Raw genomic sequence first — 20,419 nt, forward strand, 5'->3', positions numbered from 1 at the left:
TTTGGCCATTACAAAATTACATAAAATCGAGGTGATTTTGTCCCTTTTGATACAAAGGGTATATATTGTATATGGAAATTTTCCCATTCATTAGATATATATATATATATATATATATATATATATATATATATACATACATTGCATTAGGCAATTTTTCCTATTTGTTGGAAAAAATATATATTTGATTAGACGATTCTTCTCGTTTATTGGAAAAAATATATAGTTGATTAGGAATTTTTTCCTTTCTATTGAAAAACATATGTAATGCATTGACAAATGTGGTTGGATGAAACGTATGTGGAATGTCCGATTGCATTTATGGCATGGTAGAATTTGTTTGAATTTTTTTTCTTTAAATGGTAGACATCCTACTTAGTGGTTGTCATTATCAGAAAAGTATTTGGTTGCCAAAAATGGGACTACCTATGGAAGAGAGATTGTTGAATGAAAATCTAAGCCCTATTGTCAACCCAGATTTGTCTATGGAGGAGGATGAGGAATAAAGTGATCTTACTAGTGGGCTTATTGCAACTTCACAAGTTCTCTCTACTATTCCCAAGGATGCTATCAAAGAGCTCGAAAAGGAGCAGGAAAAGGTAGACCTCCGAGCAATGTTTGTTGAAATGGGTCTCGACTCTGCTAATTTTGAAGAAAAAAATGTAAATGCAGTGGAACAACAAAACTGGAACTTCAACAATTTTGGGATGTTTTAAAGGGTAAAAGAAGTGTTACATGAAGAATCGTTAGTTTAGTTAGGGTTTATTTTTAAAATCATATTATCAAAAGTGTATCAATTTGAAATGTAATGGTTCAAAACTTTATCACTTCCCTTTTTGAGGGAAACCATAACTATTATTGGTATTACATACATATATATATATATATATATATATATATATATATATATATATATATATAAAGATGAAATGTAAACTAGATGCAAAGAATATAATGCAAAGTAAAACCCTTTTTGTTGACATTTGATATTTTAGTTGGCATGGTGTGTTTTTTGGGCTCTAGTTATTTTACAGTAATCATAAATTTACTTTCTAAATTTGTCTGAATCATAATTTCACTTTCTAGTAAGTACTTACTAGTTAATAGTAGTACATAGGACATACTACACATGGAAAATGTGACCAAGAATTGAGAAATGTTTCTAATAACATTTCATATTTCCAGCATATGTGTGTAACAAGTAACCTTCATTTACAGACTATTATCTGTCAGATGATAATATACCAATGGTTGAAGGTTTATTTCAGGCCAAATGTTTGGAATGAATCTTTGACATTGTTCAAGTCTCTAGAATGGTGACACGTTTCCTTCCAGCAGGTACCACTTGCAGTGGATAGTACATACATGTCTTGTCACTATTAGTAGCATTCCCTCTCCCATCCGCTTCACACGCATAACAAATTTTTTGGCACAAACTTGTATTTATGTTGAAGATTTGCAAAGATTTAATAATTTGAAAAAAATGAATTGGAAGCTAGATAGCCAAATATGTAGGGAGTCGGGACCATTTCTCAGCGACTCAGATTATTTGCAGGCAATTGAGATGCTTCTTTCATCATTTCTCATCTCATTTTTTGTAGTCAATAGTTTGGTAATAGGTATATACTTTCAATGCTCATTCAATTTTGGTCTGTTTTACTTGGTGGTAGTCTAGTAGAGTGGTAGGCCTTTCTCTATAGTCAAGATGGCCACTACAATTTACTTGAAACACAAATTGGAAGAGGAACAAAAGGCCTTTTTAGGCGAAGTCCCTGAAGAAAATCTCTTGTCAATCTACAATGAGGTTGTTCTTGCAATATCTACTTTTGTGAACTTCATTATTCATGCTATGAAAATAGTTTTGGGGGGTCAATTTTTGGAGAACGAGAATAGGTATTGGGTCAACACTGACATTATGTCCCATTTTCTAGCCTCTCTACTTGACCTTGGAGAAGCAAGGGTCAACATCTTTTTGCTCTTGGGGAAGACTTTTAAAGCATAATAATTTTGTGATGACATTGATATTGTTGCTCATGTAGAATTAGGGGTAGGAATCCCTTGGGTGGGTGAAATCCACAAGCTTTTGGAACCTGGCTAGAATGTGGCCCTGCAACCATTTCTGTTGGGCTTGACTATTGGGTAGTTGAATTTGTTCATCTCATATTAGTTTTGACAAGTGAGCATCAACACACTTAAGCTATTTATTTAGTTCATGCCAAACTAGTAATACATTCTGAGCACATCATGCAAATATTAGACCATGATGAGTTATAGTGAGTGCCGAGCCACTCATGTGCTGATCACTCAAGTGCCAAGCAGATAGACCATGCCAAGTGATTTAGGAGCCAAGTAAATAGTGGATGCCAAGAAATGCAGGTCCCAAGTCATAGTATAAAGATCAATACATGTCGAGCATCAGAGACTTCAGATGTTGAGTAAGACAGTTTTGACATATTTGTTTGTAATGGCACAAACAACTATGTAAACAATTTTTAAGCCAACTTAAGATTGTATTTTGATACTTTGGAGATAAGGACAAATCTCTAGTTGGATTCCCTATACAATTACATGTAGCCAATCAAAAAATGGGAAGGATTACGTGGCAAAATGGATGAATCTCAGCCATAAATTCATACCTAACCCTAAGTCACCAAAGCCTTCTTAAGGAGGATGAAACCTTAAACTCCTTATGAATGAATGATCAAATGTGTAAGGAATTGAAGGAGTGAAGAGAAGTAGCATTCATGGTGACTTAGAAGTTATGAAGTGAGATTGAATTGCATAATCAATTAGAGTAGAACATAGGATAGAGAAAAGGATACAACATTGAGACATTTGATCAAGAAGGATCAAGAAGACATTTTTTAGAAGTGATTTTTTTAATCAAGCAAGCAAGTGCAAACTATAGGATCTATGCTGAGACATTCTAATAAGTGATTTTAGTCAACTCTCTTAATAGAGTAGTCCTAACAGACTGTATGAAATCTTTTAATAGGGTGCTTACTTAGTTGTAAGTTGAAGTCCTCTAACAAGGCACACTTCTAATAGGGTGTTGAAATCCTCTAAAAAGGTCAGAGCTAATAGTCTTTGTTAGCCTTTAATAGGGTAGACCTTTCATAGGGTAAATCATGACTTATGATCAACACATTGTAACCTTCATTGGATACGCTTTATTGCTATAGTAGTGAAGATTTGTGGGTGTCATCCCCACCCTAGTTTTATCTTCTCACTTGGAGGGTTTATGAATAATCATATTTGGTGTTATGTGTGTGAATGCTTACATATTTACATGATTTAGATGTATATTATTTACATTTTATTTCATTTTACTCATTGAATGCATGAGATAGATGTGTGGTGAAAATTTTATGGGTTCAAGTTTTAACTACTAATTCACCCACCCACCCCCCTCCCCGCCACAAGAAGTTTACTTTTCCTATTGTAATTCCAACAATTAGTATCAGAGCTTTTTTCTTTGAAAGAGAAGCTTTGCATCTTTGGGGAAAGATCTTGAAATAGAAGTCTACAAATTGGGAAAGACTATTGAGAGAACCATGAGATTGAAATACATCTCATACTATGTCAACTGAATCCAGCAAGAGAAGACCTAAAAAATTCCTTGAAGAGAAGGAAATAAATTGCTATGGCAGAGAATGACACACAATACAAAGAGATAGAAACTACTAGGCTATTTGCAAATGAAGACTCTAATGAATTTGATGTAGCAGTTGTAGATCTAATGGAAAAGGATGGACTCCAAGCTAAAGAAATAAAAAATCTCAAGTTAGAGCAAGAATAAAAAGCTATACTGCTATGTGAGGTAACTGAACAAAAGAAGAAAGCTATGGAAGACAAAGCCATGATTGAAGGAGACAAAATAATTCTAGCCAATAGACTAAAATAAAGCTAACCAAGATTTCCAACATGCAATTGGATACTCTAAGTCAAATGATGAATGCAAACTATGAATTGATTATCAAGGACATTGAGATAACTGCATTGAAGTTGCAGAATGAACAATTGCAGAGCGAGCTAAAGTTTTAACAAATCAAATGAAGCCATCAAATACTTTGAATAATTATTGAGATCCCCTAGATCCAATAAAGATACATTATGACTGGGTTACACAAGCACTGAAGAAGGAGAATCATCCAAAAATGCAAAAGAAAGAAACAACATGGGTAAGAACTCCAAACCTTCTTATCATAATTGTGGTAAGAAAGGACATACTACTAATGTGTGCAGGAGAAAGACTAAAAATCAAAATGTCAAGCCTAAGAACATGATTCATTGTCATAAGTGCAATAAGAAAGGTTATTAGGCACATGCATGTAGAACTAGGACCATGCATACATAAAGATTTGAAGGATATTGCTACAATTGTTAGAAGCATGGACATAGAGCTTTTGAATACAAATCCAAATCCATGTGGTCATCAAACAAAAACAAAGGTAAGGAACAATGAAAATTCTTATAACTAGGATTATAATACAAGATATAGCTGTCATTATTGTCAAGAATATGGATATGTTCCTGAGAATTGTATTAGGACACACTTTAGAGGTAACTACCAAAGGTGGTTGAGTCAAACTACATGTTTTAGCTATTTGAAGACTAATCACATCAGTAGGTATTGTCCAACTAGGTCAAAGGCACCAAGTTGTAAATTTGATAAAGGCAAAGGCAAGGTAGATGTTGAACACATCAGAGATGAGATGAACAAGACATGGAAAAAGAAGATGTTTGCAACACATCAAATGGAGAAGGGATCACTTCATCCAATAGGTCAGGTGATCACACCTCATCAAATTAGGCAATCAAGAGGTATGTGGGACTGATATATAAGGGCTATATCATACATCAATTCCAAAAGGAGATAGTACTAAAAGGACTACATTAGCATGAACAAAGATGCAAGATGTTGTTAGAAATTCAAGAAAAATCTTTAAGTTTTTCATGTTGTTACCAAGCATGAAAAGTTTTCTATATGTGCCAAGTGGAATGTTAGAAGATGTTGAGCTATCAGACTAGGTAGTTGATGCCAAGCTTGTAGTGGTTGCTGAGTGATGGAAATGTTAATGGATGCCAAGTGAACTTGAAATTGGTTGATGTTGAGCTTACAGCTGTGTAAGCACTCAACATTAAATGAAAGGTTTTCAAAGGGTATTTGATTGATTTTAGCTCATTCTTCATCATTTCAAATTTGAGAAAGAGCGAGAAGAACATAAGGCAATCTAGAAATATATTCAAAGTAGTTGCAAGATATTTTAGCAGCAGATTTCATGCCAGTTCATCAGATTTCACAAGGTATTTATCAAGAGTCGAGCTATACAGTTTTAATTTTCAAAAATCCTAGTTTCTCATTATGGCATCAAGTTCAAAAAACATTGAAGGGAAGGAAGTTCTAAATGTTCAGTTAGTGAGTAATGAAGTTAAGTAGCTTGTCTTCAAAGCCATTCCTGATATTGCATATAAGCAAGACCCTTCTAGCGCATTGTCAATGATTCTGCCAAATGTAATAATGGTGCAAGATGTGAGAAAATGCTACAACTATAAAATAGGAAGCATTGGTTATATGGAAATTAGGGGTGCATACAATAGGTTATGTGAAAATGGTGTTTTGAAAGAAGAATTCAAAATTATTGAGAAAAGGGGATTAACACGAGCCTTAGCTTTTCCAAATGTGTTTAAGATAGAATGGATCAGAACAGTACTTAGTCGAATTCATGATGATTCCTTATGGCTGGAGAGTGAACCTATTAAAATAACCAAGAGAACAATCCATAGGGTTATTAATTATCCAACACTAGTTCGTCCTAAGACACTAAGAAGTTATTCAAAAGAAATGATTGAAAAGAATACAAGAGCTGTTTGGAACAAAAAAGGTATGACAATAGACAAAATCAATGATCCTCTTATTAACTTTTTTGTAAGAGTAATATCACACAAGTTTTATCAATCTAGTAGATTGAACAATTTACCTTACTGTGGATGTTGGATACATGATTGTTAAGAAAGATCATACATATAGTCTAGCAGAACTACAATTGTAACAACTGATGGAGAACCTTAGAGCAATTAGGAAAACTAAGAGTGCACAATGCACATTTGGCTCTATATTGATTTGTATATTCTTCTATGTACAAAAAAAATTCCCCTCATTTGGTACTGTGGGATGGAAGACCAACATATCAGTTGCAATATAGATTGGTGAGTACATTGAGTAGCTAGGAGAGAATTTTGAATCCTTAATGACTAGTTACTTTCAAGATTTCAAAAAATCAATGAAGGAGAGAATAAGAATATTAGTATCCTTGGTTGAGAAACATTATAATGATGTATGTTTTCTTGTGGATGCTGACTATACATGTGTACAAGCTTCCACACCTAGGGTAAGATGGTTGAGACCCTTAGGCTATGAGATAAATATAGATGAAGCCTCTGCAGCTATAACAACTCTAGTAGCAAAAGAGGTAGACAAAATTGTAAAATTTTTTGGAAATTATGAAGTGGCAAAGTCCAAGATCACAATGGAACTGAAAATTGCTTTAGTTATTAAGAAGAAGGACAAGCTAGTAAAGAAATTGAAAGCCAAATTTGGAGAGGGTGCCAAGGAGGAAGAGGAAGAGGAAGAAGATGAAGAAGAAGAAGGAAATCAAGAAAAAGTACTTCTAACATTGACACAGGGCATGGGAGAAGATAAAGAAGAGGAGGAGATTGAAGGTGTTAATCAAGAAGAAGCCAAGGAAGCACCTACCCTGCCAAGCCAAAGAAGAGGAGGGCCAAGTCATAGCCTATAGAAAAGACTAAGAAAATTGCCAAACCAAGTTAGCCAAAGCCCACTGCACCTACAACTAGAGCCAACACATATGATACAACACAAAAAGCCAAGAAAAAGACAAAGAAAATAGAACAAGGATATAAGGAGAAAAAGAGACGAAGAAGGAAGTATGTGGTACAACTAGATTATGATGAAGAGAAAATAGAGTCAGATGACAACAACTAATTTAAGGTGGTGAGTCATAATCCTCTCTCAGATCTTGAAAATTTATGTGAAAATGTTAAGAACAATGCAGATCTATCAGGATTTAGTCATGTTGATTTTGACAAATTGGGTAAAGAGGAGAAAAACCAAGTGGAAGAGACCCTATATGCCATGATGTCAAAATTCAAGACAATGCCACTAGAATTTTCCAACTCTGTACCTAAGAGTATATATGACATAGTTGAGCAAAAATGACATTGTTGTATAAATCTAAAAAGAAAAATCTGGGAGACCACACTAACCCAAGTAATGCTTGAGTTAACTAAGGGAAAAATTGCTAAGGTTGTAAAGAAATATGCAGTTAGGTTCACACCTAAATACAGAGCCTTTAGCATTCTACAAAATAATATTGAGGATGTTGTCAAAAAGTCAACACAGATATGAAAACTCATTTATGGGTTAACCACAGGAAAGAAAGGAGAAATTGAACCTTCAAAGGTTAAATATAAAGAAGATGATGAAAAAGATAATACTTTTGGAGGAGAAATAGAAATGAAAGAAGATAACAAGGCAATAATTGAGCCTGAGCAACAAGAAGAACAGAGTGTGCATGACACACAATTACCGAGTGTCAGTCCTCCACATGAAACAACTAAGAAAATTGAAACTATAACTATCAACGATGTTTTTGATCTATCATCTTAGAACATCAATCCTCTTACTACAAAAGATTTGAAGAAGATATTAAATCAGTCTACATTGCAGGCCAACCTTTGTGGAAATCCAATTTTGGTAAGTGTAGATGAACTAAAAAAGTTAGTAATTGATGTTACAAGGGAAAATGTGAATCCACAAAAACCACCTTCTATCATCCCTTCAGTTACTAATGTACAACCTTTGGTCCAAATGCCAGAAGCTACATCTACCAAGGTTGATACAATTATCAAGGTTGATAATGTTGAGAAAAAGATAGCAGAAGAGCAAGACACCATTATAGGACAACATGAAATAGGATAGATAGATTTATCTACACCTAAAACACAAGGACAAGGTGCAAGTCAAGTCATAGTGGTAGACCAAGGAAAGCTTGAAGAGACAGAACTAACATTGAAGGTGGAGGAGCAAGTTGCCATCCAAGCTCTAGTAGCTTTACTAGCATCTAACACTCCTTCCACACAAACTCTTCAGAAGTTGAGCACAAATGCTACTCCATTACAGATCTCAGTGCCAAGCTTAAGTTCATCAAAGGTTGAAAAGATAATTTATTATGGAGATATAAGCCTTGATGAAGAAATTGTTATACCTAAATATGATTATAATTCTATGCCATTAGAATAAATAGGCATATTACAGTAGACCTTAGAAAGGAAAAAGCATCAAGAAATACTTAGGAGAGAACATATGCAGAAGTAGACACTTCAAGACATTAAGGACATTTTTCTAGATGCATTTAGTTTGCCAACTCTTGAAGAGATCAAGCCACTAATGGAACAACTGATAGATATAGTGGAGAAGGTTAGTAATGAAGACCTTGATACAAGTGCCAAACTATTAGAATGGTAAAAAAATAAATTCCAAAATAAAGTGAATGAGAAAATAATTGGTGACATAACACTCACACAAGTTGCACTGGCAACTAAGGTTGAGGATGTGAAGAAGGTACTTGAGAACATATTCTCATTGTACACACAATTATGTAATCTAACACTCTTCACCCAAGAGACCAAAAGTCACATTCTGAGTCTGGAGAGCCAAATATCTACATCACATGCAAGACTACCAACAAATCTAGCTCAAAGTGAGAAGCATTTTTAGACATTGCTTCAAACACAGAGTTAGTTATCTGTATTGATAGCAGATGAGGCTAACATAAGAGCCAAACTGATTAGCATACAAGCAACCCTCACCCCACATATAGAAATATTGCACAAGGAGATAGGCTATGCTGAAACTCTATTGAAGAAAGACCCCAATCTTTTTACTTTAGATGGTCTAGTCCACCTTGCTTTCAAGCTTGCAATCCAAATCAAGTCATTGGATGTTGCATGTGATAACTAGGATGCAACCCTCAAGATAATAATGAATGTCCATAAATCATTTTTGGACAAACACACAATAAGTGTATAGCCCATTTGACATAAGTGTCAAAAAGGGGGGGGAAATAAGAAAAGGGGAGCATAGTAGTAGGGAGAAATATTTTTTTGGGGAGAATAACAACAAAGGGAGATATATCAATGGGGGAGATATTAGCTAAGGGAGAGCATTAAGTCAACATTGAAGTCAAAGTGCATCAATAGAGACACATTTTCTCATAAAGGAGCACAAAATTTTGGTTACAAAACAAACTTATCAACTCAAGGGGAGCTATCAAATTTTAATGTATCTAAGTTATCACAAAATCTTGAAATTTTGAAATTTTGTATAGAAGCTAAGTCATGGATATGTTATGCTCGTAAGATTAAGAATGATGATTTATACTCAAGTGTTTTTGACACTCATGTCAAAGGGGGAGATTTTTGATCTCAGATTAGTTTGGACAAGTGAGTGTCAACACACTTAAAGTATTTATTTAGTTCATGTTGAACTAGTACTACATGTCAAATACAACATGAAAATATTAGACCATGCCAAGTTATAGTGAGGGCCAAGCCACTCATGTGCTAAGTCACTCAAGTGTTGAGCAGATAGACCATGTCGAGTGATTCAGGAGCCTAGTAAATAGTGGATGCCAAGTAATGTAGGTGCTGAGTCATAATATAAAGATCAGTACATGCGGAGCATGAGAGACTTCAAATGTCGAGTAAGATAGTTTTGACATATTTGTTTGTAATGGCACAAAAAAATATGTAAACCATTTTAAAGGTGACTTAAGATTGTATTTTGATACTTTGGAGTTAAGGACAAATCTCTAATTGGATTCCCTATGCAATTACATGCAACCAATTAGAAAAAGGGAAGGATTAAGTGACAAAATGGATGAATCTCAACCATAGATTCATGTCTACCCCTAAGCCACCAAAGTATTCTTAAAGAGGATGAAACCCTAAACTCTTCATGAATGAATGATCGAGTTTGTAAGGAATTGAAGGAGTGAAGATAATTTTGCATGTGCAAATAGGGCATTCATGGTGACTTAGAAGTTATGATGTGAGATAAAATTGCAGAATCAGTTAGAGAAGAATAGAGGATAGAGAAAAGGATACAACATTGAGACATCTAATTGAGAAGGATCAATAAGACATTGTTTAGAGGTGAACTGTTATTAGGCAAGCAAGTGCCAACGACAACATCTATGTTGAGACATTCTAACAGGTGATTTCAATGAAATCTTTTAATAGAGTAATCCTAATAGATTGTATGAAATCCTTTAATAGAGTGTTTAAACTTTACTTAGTTGTAAATTGAAGTCCTCTAACAAGGCGCACTTCTAACAGAGTGTTGAAATCCTCTAATAAGTTGAGACCTAACAGTCTTTGTAAGCCTTTAACAGGGTAGACCTTTCACAAGGTAGATCATGACTTATGATCAAAACATTGTAACCTTCATTAGATACACTATTGATGCAGTAGTGAAGATTTTTGGGTGTCATCCCCAGCCCATTTTTAACTTCTCACTTGGAGGGTTTCTAGGTAATCATATCTAGTGTTATGTGTGTGAATTCTTACATGTTTACATGATTTAGATGTATATCCTTTACATGTTATTTCAGTTTACTCATTGAATGCATGAGATAGATGTGTGGTGAAAGTTTTATGGGTTCAAGTTTAAACTACTGATTCACCCCCCCCACAAGAAGTTTACCTTTCCTATTGTAATTCCAATAGAAGCACCATAAGAAATTGGCACAAATTGCCTTGAATTTTCTCCAAAAATGGTATAACCTAGATGAAGTAGCACAAGAAAACCCATGGATGGAAGAATTCACAACCTTAGTCTAGTCTTGTGCTTTCTACAATGACTATTATAGTAGTACTGGGGTTTTCCCCTGAAGTTTGGTTTCACTTTCTATTTTATCTAATCAAATTATAATCACTATACATGCCTCTAGAGTCTCTAGACTCTACCTTAGATTGTAATTTTCAAGCAAAAATGAATATTAATGAAATTTCTAGAGTTCCATATAAATTTGTATTTCATTGTTATGCTTACTTATGCAATATTTTGTCATTTTCCAATTTCTCTATTAAATTATTAATAAACAAAACATAATATTTAACATTGGATTAAAATTAACTTATTGAGATTTCACATTTAACAATCAATTTAATTAATAAATCACTAGACACTTACTTCAGTATTTGGTTTTGGCACTAGTAGTGCAGAATAATAGAATACATGGAACATAATCGATAATTACTTTTACAATTAGATTTAAGTCTCCATTGGATAGGTTTATTTTACAATCAAATTTAAAGTATCATTAAAAAAATATTTCATTTTTAAAATTAGAAATATTCTAATATATTTAAGAACTATGTTAGTAATATTATAAAGTTAAAAGGTCGTGACGCGATGACTATTGGATGAACAAAGATCAACAACTTTAGATGATTTTCAGGGCGAATTCGGTAACAAACAACTAGCTTTTCGAAAAGCCCCAAAAAGAAGACACATGGAAAACATGATGAAGTGTGAAATCACTATACTCATAGTAGCATCATTTGATCAAGTTAGATCAATGACCAGAGATGTTTTTCAGGCAAATGTGGGGCAGGACCAACCAATTTTATAAATACAACCAGAAAAAAGACACGTGTCATCTCTAGTCTCTAATAACTAATAAATATGCTATTTAAGAACACTCAACTATTCATATTGTAATGAATTTATAATTAAAACTTTGATTTTAATTAAAAATTTAAGTATGCTATATGAATTAGAATAATTTAAGTATACCATATTAGGTCCTTAATTATATTTGAAGCATCATAAAAAGCATAAAATAAGATAAATATTTTGTTAATGTAAAAGGTTTAGTTTGAAATTCAATGCACATTGCACAAATGCACACGTGTTTATAGAATCTTGTTATTATTATAATATAATGATAATTAATATTATAATTATAATTTAATATGATGATAGGGACTATTTGATAATCATTTTGACATGAACGGTGGATATCATACTAACACGCGAGATAGGGAATCAAGCTGACTATTGTTTGATCAACTTAGATCAACAATTCCAAATGAATTTTGGGCTGATTTCAACAACAATCGACTTGTATTCACATATTCCCTAAGAAGAGGACATGTGGCATACTTGACATAGCATTTATTGCAACATTTGCATCCTTTACAATGTTACACATCATTTGATCAACAAAGATCAAATGGCCCTAGTCGTATTTCAAGTTGATTTTGGCTAGAGTAGTCTTGCTTTTTGAAATGCTGTGGAAAGAAGACACATGCCATACACGAATCGAGTTAGAAAGAAGATATGTGGCATTGACATAGACCATGGTGTGGTAACAAGACATGTAAAGATCGATGACTAACACTACTGGAGCATCAAATATTGATGGCTCGAGATTTATTTTGGCCCAAATTTGACTACCTTCAATGTTTTTTAAAAATTTCCTCAAAAAAGAAGTCTTCATAAATTATCGATAACTATTAGAGTTAATCTTGAATTATACTATAATGTTGTACGTTTATAGTTTCATGAATAATTATAATACTAGTTGTCCACTGTATAATGTACATTATAATTAATATCAAACACATGCTTGAGTAATTTTCTTTTGTGCATACAATAAGGTTTAGTTTTTATTATTCGAACTTGGATTTTTGTAGTGTGCACAAATTACCATCCAAGGACCAAGATTCAGTAAAAGCAGTGGAGTTGCGAGCATCAGAAACCTAGTCTTCTTAGACAACTCACAATGTCATAGAAAATAGTTATCAATTAATGTTTCAACTTTCTGGGTAAGATCCTGATTCCTGAACACATTTTTTATTGATAGTTTAGTAACTAGTATAGACTATAAAATTTAGGATTTAATTTCTAATTTATCGTACATTATAAACCTAAATTATTTACTTTTTAGCAGCTAGGTAACTTAAAAAGTTAAAAATTACAAATACAATTTAGGATTTAAATGTTATTTGTGTCTATAAATTGTAATTTGTGTTTATATATAGTTTTGTAATTTTTTCAATGATGATGAAAACATACAAAAGGAGTAGCATTGACAATGGAATTGCAACCCAAACGAAAATATAGGGGACCTAGAAACTAGTTTTTGAGATGCATAAACTTTTTAAAATGCCAGGTTTTACTGATGAATTCCATGATATTTTAGATCATGTTGTCTATGGAAGGAGTATTAAGGAAATTAGATATGCAATTAAAGAGAAGTGGAATGATGCAAAAAAAGAATCAAAATATATTAAATAGAACACTATGATAGGGTGCATTGTAAACAAAGTTGCAACATGGACTAGTGGAATTGCCCGCCTAGGGTTCCCTCAAGCATTCCCTTGTCCAAAATTTGTAATAGTTTGTGCTGAAAACTATGATGAAAATAGTTGTGAATCAAAATTCACAGGAGGTAATTTTTTCTATCACACAGAGTGAATTTGGTAGAGTATTGGACCTAGGGTTTGAAGAACAAACCCCAACCCACATTGACTTGGAAAAATTGGCAGAAACATATGACAAGTTAGGTTCAGATAAAAAACATTTTTATATTAGAGGCTTAGCGGATGCATCCAATATGCCTCATGATCATAAAACTCCTTATGAATTAGATATTTTTTCTTTGTGGGTTCAGGATATTGTATCTTTTCTGTTAATGTGTTTAGGATTTGAAAGTAACGAGAAAGTGGGTGTCAATGTTTTGGAAACGATTTTCAATATTCATTATCTTAAAAAGCCTGTAAGATATAATTATATTGGACACATTGTACATCACTTGAATGAACAATTATTAATGATTAAAAGAGGGGCAAACCCACTGTCACATAAGACATCTAGATACATGACCTACTTGTGTTATCTTCTGTTATCAAAGCATCATAATTTTTTTGAAACAAACAAACTTCAACTTAATTTTGTTAAAATAATATTTGAATGGACATCTAAGATTAGGATGAGTGATCCCCAAGTGAACTACAAATACTTTGTAGACTTCTTTTTGGCACCATTTTACCATAAAATTATAGGCACTTCAATGCCTAGATTGTTTATGTCTTGTAAACAATTAATTCAATTGGGAAGTTAAATTAAATTAGTTGACTGATACTTTATGGAAGAGTACATTGTATTAAGATTTTACAATTCAGTTGTAGAACCCTAATAACTTCCTATAAATGTGACAAAGAGGATATTTGCATTGGAATATGTATGATAGATGGAAAACACATATGTATTGTCTCATGGTCAGCAAAAGAAAACCATTTTTCCTTCCTTGCTTGTCGGATGTGGAGGGTTCACATTTGAGAGAAGAGCATTCAATGTGGTACAAGAATTATTTGTAGTTTTAAAATTTGATGTAGCCAACCACTAGCAGTATGACCCACTAAACATAATTGGTACAAAGCTTATATAGAATGGGACTCTGCAAGCAATTATCAACATGAGAGTGTGTCATTGATTGAAATATTTAAAAATATGGACTCATGGGAAGAGGTCAAAATAGAGATGGAAAAATGCTCTAGTGAAAATAATATTTGAATACAAGAATCATCAACACAAATTAAAGAATTGCATAGATAGAAAGAAAAAGTGCAGCCTGTGACATCCTATAATCTCTACCAAAAAGTGGATCATCCAAGTGAAAAAAACATATTTGGGATGACATAAATCATGATTGTGTAGCTGCAAAGTGGTGTTGATAAAAAATTAATGTGTTTTGGGAGATGAGGAAGAATCTCGGTGAACCAAACACCTTTGTAGATTTTGAAGACTTTCTGAGGATGAAACATTTAGCAAATTATGGGATAATGAGCATCTAGATGTAGTAGAAGCACAACATGATGCAATTGATAAAGGCAATGAGTATGAGATTTTTAAGGATCCTTCATCCATAGCCATAAGTACTGCCACTGGTTCCATTGAATCTACTACTCCAATCAACATGTTGGTGTTTTGAAACATTACAGGTTTCAAATTACCCCAATGAGAATATGGTACATCTAGGGGCAGCTAACTCCCATCTTTAAAATATCATTTCAGACACCAAGCCAACTATAAGGCTTGACCCTTCTTCTACTTCAGGCTCTGCAAAACCTAGGTGGGTGGACCTCAGATTTAATCAATATGGTACCAGTGCAAAAACATACTCTTGAATCTATCAAAGCATATTTAACCCTTATATCTCCTAATAACTCATACAATAACACATATCTACACTAGATAAATGCAAATCTATGAAATTCATAAGCTGAGTGAGGGTTAGACTTTTTAGCTCTTCAACATGAAAGGGGGAAAAGTATTTGATTAATAATGTTGAATTCAACAACACCCCTAATATGCAGCAGTAAGAACTAACGATCCTGTAGCTGATTAGTGCCCTTTCGATTGGGCAATTCCATGAATCAAACACATACATATGGTTACCTGATACCTATTCATATATTCAAATATCTGATCTATCCATTCACCTTGTAAATAGACATCTGTGTTCAATTTGAATCTCATTCTTACATGATATCCTCCTCAATAAACTTGCAACCTTGTTGATTTTCCTGAAGCATTTACATAACTCCTTGAATTACAAGCAACAATGAAACAACATACAACCTTAAGGGACTGCAACTATGACCTAGGCTCTTTGTTCAAAGATCATAAAATATTACAGCTCATTGAGAAAGAAGACAATATTTAAAATGAAACTCAAAACCTGTTGTTCTTTGTATTGATTTCCTTGAAATAATACATTCATATGCATAAAATCAAAACATAGAAACACCTAATAGATCTGAACTTGTTGTATTATCTTTCCTACTATTGTTCATACAAAAGAAATTGTTGAAGAAAAATGTGGTGTCACAGTATTAGAAATACATTAAAACTGGAACCAAAACATGGTATCATAGCAGTGAGTAGTTTTTCTCCCAAAACTGGAACCAACCGGTTTCATAGTGAAAAACTAGAACCTGTACAATGAGAAAGAAAGAGAATGATATAGAGGAGAGTGAATTACTAGATCTATTGTAAAGATGACATGTGTCCACTCAAAATTCCTTCCCAAGAAACTGAAAAACCTCTCTCTACCCTCTCTTTATAATTGCATATCAAATCCCCATCATTTGGGCTCCAAAAGCATAAAGTATTTTAGATATTTTGATGGAAATCATAACTGATTGCAAAAGACAAATATTCTAAGAAGTTCCATCAAAAGGCAAGCAAATTGTGAAATAATTGAAGCAAAATTCATCATCATGTCTCAAATTTCGATAAACTAAGCCAACCGAGAAAATGAAATGCATCTCAATTGAATTCTAATGCTCCATGATGAGAACTGCCCATTCTATTGAGAATGCACTAGAAATCACAAATTTGATTATAACTCAAACTGGTGAGCACGTATACAAAAACTGATCTCAGAAATGGATAGCTTGTTTCCTCCTGGTTTTGACAATTTATTGGAGTGCTCATTTTGATGAAAAAATGCCCCATGTTATGCCCCTCTAAAGTTTAGGCTCCCAACCATGGCTAAAGCACTTAAAATTGCAAAACATTATCCTTTTATAAAGTTTCAAATAGATTTTTCTGAGGAGAAAATTTAAAATAATAAACCTTTTTTAACTTTTAAAACTTCCCTTTGCTTTCCATCTGGGTCAAACTTGGTTTGACCATCCTCTCCATGTGTCAACATGTGATTGGCTGAAACTTGCATAGTCATCATACCCTCCAACTGGGTGCCACATGTCAGCATTTCATTAGTCTTTCAGTTTCACCATGTCATCATGCCACGTCATGGTTGCTATGTTGCTATCCTAGTTAGTATTTTCCATGTCATCAACGGCATGGCAACAGAGTGACACATGTCACCTACCACCACTTCAACACCTCAAGACATTTGCCACATCAGAAACCTCTGCCATGTGTCAATTTCTAATCTATCCATCTCACCTAGCTGCCATGTCACTAGTACACTTAGCTACCACTTGTCATCATGTTATTTGCTAATGCTGCCACATCATCCAAATCACCCACAACTTGCCTTCACTAGAATTTCCACTTTCTGACAGGTCGCTAGCTAGAATTTCCACTTTCTGATAGGTCGTCATGTTGCATGCCGAAAAGTCTTGCAATTTTTTGATGGTGACATGGCGCCTTCCCAGATTCCTAAATTTTTGATGACATTTCAAGTTTCTTTGGTAACTCTTTCTGGTGGTGCACTTCATCAAAATTCATTGATTTTCTCCATATAGACGTCTGACCACAAGCCCCACAATGCATTGTTTGCCTCATAAAAGGTCAATGTCTTAAGACATCATGTACACTATGTGTTATTGTATTTAAAGACATAAAATTTTATAATAGAGGCAATGTGGGATAAAAACCTTTTCATGGTTTTCCCTCTATTTTTTTTTGCATCCATTGTAGAAAACCTAGCACGACTCTACAACTTCTCAAATTGCTCTCTGAATTGATTGTCCTCCCATGTACATTGGCATCTTTTCCTTGATTGCAGCTTCCTTCATGTGTTTGTAAGAGGACTCTGGCATTTCCTTTGTGTCCCAGGCAATGGAAGTCAAGTCTTTTGTTATTTTATCTGAACACCCTCTTTTCTTCTATGTGCGATCTCCATGTTTAGAATTGATGCCATGATAACCCTTGAAAAAGAGCCATCCCTGAGCACTCTGTGATGCCTCTTATACCCATTCAATGTGGGCATCCTACTTAATGTGGGAGTCCCCTGTTCTCTTTCAAACGTCCTCTTCCCTTCACTTTAGCGTGCGACTTGTTGTCTTCTTTTTGCGTGAGTGGCTATTTTTAGCAGTTTCCTCCTTCTTAGCAGCTCCCACCATGGGCTTTCCTTCTACTTTGATTGTGACTTGTTACATATGTAGCATAGATCTCACCCTTCATGGTCGGTTGTATACATTCAATCCTTTGAAACTCGGACTTAGCCTTGTGCAACGCTTCTCGAAATGATCAACAACACTGGGATACAAAAAAATTGTACGATCTGTTCCATTCACATATTCTTTTAGCATCTGTGGATGATATTCAAGAATTTCACAATAAATTAGTTCCCTCACATCCTCTTTTGTAACCCTTTGTCTCTCAAACCTGAAATCCAATTTAGTTATCGGTTGAGCTACTGGTTCTCATGAAACTCTTGATAACCCTCTGAAATAAGGATCAACCAAATCCTATTTTGTAGTAGGTCGATCCTTCAGATCAAATGCTAGCAATCTCTCCAAGAGCTTTAGAGCTAAAGGATTTGTTCTTGAGAATTTTTGTGCAAAGGATATAGGTTGCTTCTTACACATGCCATTCAAGTACCTTTTAGCCTTTTCATTACGAACCCTTGCAATTATTTCTAGGGAGGGTGTGCCAAGAAGATCCGTCATCAAATCAAGCTGATGAACAACATTTTTGCCAGGAAAAAGTGGTTTCTAGGTCAAGAATTTGGCAAAAATGCATCCAATACTCCAAATATCAATGGCAGGAGTGTACTTAGAGAAAAAGGAACCACACAACTCAGGAGCCCTGTACCACCTTGTAGCAACATAATCGGTCCAAAAGATTGCTGTGGAGTGTCACTAAAGGCAACTCTTGCCAGGCCAAAATCACAAATTTTAAGCTTGTAGTCTACATTGGCAAGGAAATTCTTTGGCTTCAGATCCCGATGGAACACATTTGTTGTATGTATATACTTCAAAGCTCAAAGAAGTTGATATAAGAAAAATTGGTAATTTTCTGGTGTCAGATCATCATTAAAATTGATAACCTAATGTAGCTCAGACTCTGTAAGTTCAAAGATAACATTTATATTTTTAAATTCTCTGTGTGAAGGAGGTAACATGATACGCTTAATTTCCACAATGTCAGGATGGCGCAACAGCCTTATAAGTTTGATTTCACGTAATATTCATGTGGCATCAAAAAAATTTTCAAAGATGTTTATTATCTTCTTAATTGCTACTTTATCCCTAGTATGTGTATCACTAACAAAGTAGACAATTCCACAGCTTCCTTTGCATATCACTTCTTGAATCTTGTAACGACTAGCTCCTCCATACTCGGTAAAGAACTCTGCCTCTGTAGAGCTCCATTAAATTTTACTAGAGGGAAAACTCTAACCCAATCATATTCAGATAGAGAAGTGTGGTGAATTTTTACCATCACCCACTCAACTATTTCACCCATGGTTCAGTAATCTGATAACCATTCAGTCGGGCCCCAAAGTGGGTTTGACTAAAAAAAATGTTGTTTTCAAATTACTGAACTGCAAAATTGACTCATTCACCCTTTAGCACTGATTTGAAACAAATTTGACCACTAAAATTTTTTTTGAAGCTCATTATACATCTTTCTACAAACTCTCAATTTTGCGTCAGGAGGTATTGATCCAAATAGATAACCCGGCTTTGGGAACTGACACACTGATTCTCTATTCCGCATACTCTTACCCTGTCAAATTTTGTCTCTTGATGAATTATCAGTCAAAAGATATTGACTGTTGAAGTTGCCCTCTTAGAATTACCTGCAAGAAAACATGTCAGAAAACACTAAATCATGTTCAAATTTGGCTTTAAAAATTGGTTAAACTGACACCTGAGAGAACAAAAAATTGAGGTGTTGGTTCACTGTCATGAGGAGAGTATAAATCTATTATTTGGGCTCATGATGACTAACAGGACACATTTGGAAAGAAGTCAAAGTGGGCTACTCAGAATTTGCAGATTGGAAACACTAACAAAAAGACATTTTTTGCAAATGGAATTGATCTGGGAAAGTGTCCAGATGGATTCATCAAGATTTAAAAATTAGCACACTTGAAGTATTTTTAGAGTAAAACATAGTGGTACAATCCTTTTGATCTCATCTATCATGGATCTCAAGTTATAACATCCTGAACAGGGGTACTGACCAATCTGCACTTTATGACACCATTAAAAAGTTACAAATGGCATTCAAAATCGTGTTTGAAAATTGATCAAACAGATTCATCATAAGCTCAAAATTGAAACATAACATATCTCTGACCTCTAGAATGCAACACAATAAGAATTTCATCATTTTGGTCAACTAGGTCAAAGTTATAACAAGTCAAATAGGGCTTCCTAGAATTCAGAACAATTCATATCAGTATGACATCAGTAAATGACCAACTTTGAGGGATTTAAAACCTAGTCAAATGGATTTGAAATGACTCAAAATATGAAACATAGGCTCTCTAGTATGGATACTAAACACTCCCAAAGCGGAGAGTCATGAAACATTACTAGGTGTGAGATATTCAATCTC

General features: G+C 34.1%; 1 pseudogene; it reads right to left on the reverse strand.

The window, feature by feature from the left end:
- Nucleotides 1-18,027: 18,027 nt before the first annotated feature.
- Nucleotides 18,028-18,974, reverse strand: LOC149566237 (mitogen-activated protein kinase 14-like; annotated as a pseudogene).
- Between the last annotated feature and the right edge of the window lie 1,445 nt (nucleotides 18,975-20,419).

This window comes from Cupressus sempervirens, chromosome 3 (genome assembly GCF_028749045.1).
Source record: "Cupressus sempervirens isolate cs-2001-9-10 chromosome 3, ASM2874904v1, whole genome shotgun sequence".
In the NCBI taxonomy this organism is placed as follows: domain Eukaryota; kingdom Viridiplantae; phylum Streptophyta; class Pinopsida; order Cupressales; family Cupressaceae; genus Cupressus; species Cupressus sempervirens.